Source organism: Atta cephalotes (assembly GCF_000143395.1).
Source record: "Atta cephalotes unplaced genomic scaffold scaffold00027, whole genome shotgun sequence".
Taxonomy (NCBI): domain Eukaryota; kingdom Metazoa; phylum Arthropoda; class Insecta; order Hymenoptera; family Formicidae; genus Atta; species Atta cephalotes.
In genome coordinates, this window is record NW_012130091.1 from 1634543 (window position 1) to 1637629 (window position 3087).

The window sequence follows — 3087 nt, forward strand, 5'->3', positions numbered from 1 at the left end:
TATATATATATATATATATATATATATATATATATATATATAATTTTAGTAACAGTAAGTAATCTTTTATTTTTTTTATTTTCTCTCTCTCATTTGTAATATATAAACATTAATTATAATACAACTTTATTGGCAAATTATTTTTTTCTTTGATAACACATATAAATTTTGATATATGTATAAGAGAGAGATGTAAATCCAAATTAACTTAATAATTTAATAAAATGTAATAAATGATATTTGTAATATAATAAATATTGTCAAAAGGTAAAATTAGTGAAAAAATTTTTAGTATGTCGAGTAAGAAAATTTAATTAGAATTAATCGCACAATATTCGAGCAATTTTTAACGTAGCTGCAATGTAATTTTGCGTCAACACGAGTTGTGGCAGGATTGTTTCTTTCTTTTTATAAGTTCGCACGCGCACTGAGTGAACGTAAATGTGAGAAGCCTTATAGCTATTTGTTCGGTTCAAATACTCGAGTAATTGTCGGCGAAAAGTTCGGTTTGCATGCAAAACTTTCTTCGATAAAAGAGGTACAAAGCCTCTCGAGCCGGAAATGAATAAGCAGCTCTCATGAACTTGGTGCACGAAAGTGTATCTGTCTCTTCGCGTACCAGGTGTTTCGTTAGATTTATTAGTATCGATCACAACTTTTAAACAATTTGCAAATCAATGCTAGAATGCGTTATTTCTTCGTATGATTTGATCTGATTGTTGGAATAATGGAGAATACACTTAATAGAATAACTCATTTCAGTAGTAAATTTTTGATGAATTTAAAACTTGTATTAATATCGAAAATATCGGAAATGTTGTTAATCAATAGTCACAATTATATAAAAATTTAAAAATTAAAATGCAAGTTTTAAAAAGATGCATGTAGAACTTTAATAAATTTTAGTACGTAAAAAATTAATTATGTAATTTAACGTAGATTAATAACAGTAAATTGTTTTTAAAAGAAACCTTGATCAAAACTAAACGGATCGAGATAAAAGCGCTGAGACATGTGGATTGTGTTCCAAAAGAGGTGGCTACATATATGTTATACAGAAAGAAAAAGAATGGTTTGGTTTTTCATAAAGGAAAGGTTATAGCTTTGTGAGTTTCTTCGTGACGGAAAGAAAGTGAGACAAAGTTCGAAACGACATCGCTCGTGTAGAATGTGAAGGTGTTGGCGTTATCGTAGAACGAGAATAAGAAGTTAAGAAAGAGCAGGATAAAAAGATCTTCGTAGCGGGAAGGGCGAATGATGGGAGAACGACTATGGTCCACTGGAAGGTCCCGTTTGTGAAGGAGAAAATGTGAAGGAGGGAGGTTGACTTTTCGGTGGCCGTGCGAGCAAGATAGTCGCATCGATCGAATTCTGTGCGACGTGGAAGAGCAATGAAAGGCATCTTTAAGAATAGTATAGCAGAGTCTATAATAGGGGGTGAATGTAGACGTCGGCGAAAGACGAGGGGGGGGGGGGTCTTACGCGCGGGCGCAGAGTAAAATCCGTCCGCGTGACTATTTATGTAGCTCGCCTTTCAGAAACTTTGCAAGAACAATTTATTACGAATATATACGTGCCATTTTGGGGGGGTCAAAACTTTATTATGACATTGAGAACTTTATCTACGACTAAAGAGACGCTTCCTTTATCAATAATGGAATGGTGAGACCGGAAGGAAATCAAAAGGAAAACATTTTCAATAACTTTTACAAATAATATGACAAACGTTTATATCTATTGTCTTTTTATCAAAGCTGTATTAAATATGATATAAAAATATGGAGGTAACGTTAAAACATAAAACATGATTTATCTTTATTAAATCAATATAATATAATTTTTAATGAACTATTTTTTAATCAATAATTAGTATTGTATGGCAAATATTAATATCTTCTACAATTAATGGGAATTTAGTAACAGTAATGTATAATAATAAAGATTTTATTGACTATTTATTAAAAAATATAATTACGTTAATATTTGTTATTATTGAAAATGATAGAAGAGAGAGAGGAAGAAAGTAAATTATTTCATAACAATTTTAATTAAAAAAAAATCACTAATACATTTTTTAAGTTTTATGTAGAAGAAGATTTCTTTTTTAAAGGAAAATTTTCTTTCATTTCTTACAAAGTCAATTTTAGTACATTTCGCTAGGACTGGGGTATTAGGTCAATGCTTTTAGAAGTTAAACTTGGTGATCTATAAACTTAGTGATTTGATTAGGCGATAGCATGTCGTTTGGATAGGTCAAACTGACAGAGCCATGGACTCTTGTAATTGGTTAAATGGAATGCACTATATCTACATATACAATAGTAAAAAAAGTATATACATATATAATAATAAGAGAAAATTCTTTAAAACTTAATTTATTATATTATATTAATGGTGAGTATTTATTAAAATAGTTACATTAAAGTAGAATCCAAAGTGAGTAGTAGTTAGTAAATAGTAGATAATTCTTCATAATTTAGATAGATAATTATTTTTGTTTCATGTATTGTATAATAAATCGAACAAAGAATCGTTCTGATTATGAAATAATTATGACATGACAAATTATTGAATTAAAAGAGACATGTTATAAGGAAAAATAAAATCCACTTGTCGATTTGCTTGAAATTATATTTCTGCAATGTAACCATATTAGAGAAAAAAGGCAAGCAAGAAAGAAGGAAGGAAGGAAGAAAGAGGAAAGAGATATTAGTGAGAAGGAAAAGGAGATTTCCGAGTGGCGAAAGAAATAAACGAAACAGTGATTGAGAAGGAGCGAGTAGGCGAGATATATAAGGTGTATATATGTATGGAACGATCACATCAAATATCAGGATTGTTTTTCTCGAAAGTAAAATTTACACCGGTTTTTTAAAATGAAAATTAAATTAACTATAATTATTAAAAATTTTTTAATTTCAATATTAAATAAAAATTGTAAACCAATTTTATTACAAAATTTCTTTAAGTACAATTAAAATAAGATTTATTTTAATTGTATGTTATTTTATTTATTTATTTATATTTTTAAAATTTAATTTGTTTAAATCATTATGTATATATAAAATTATAAATTTTGATAATTAT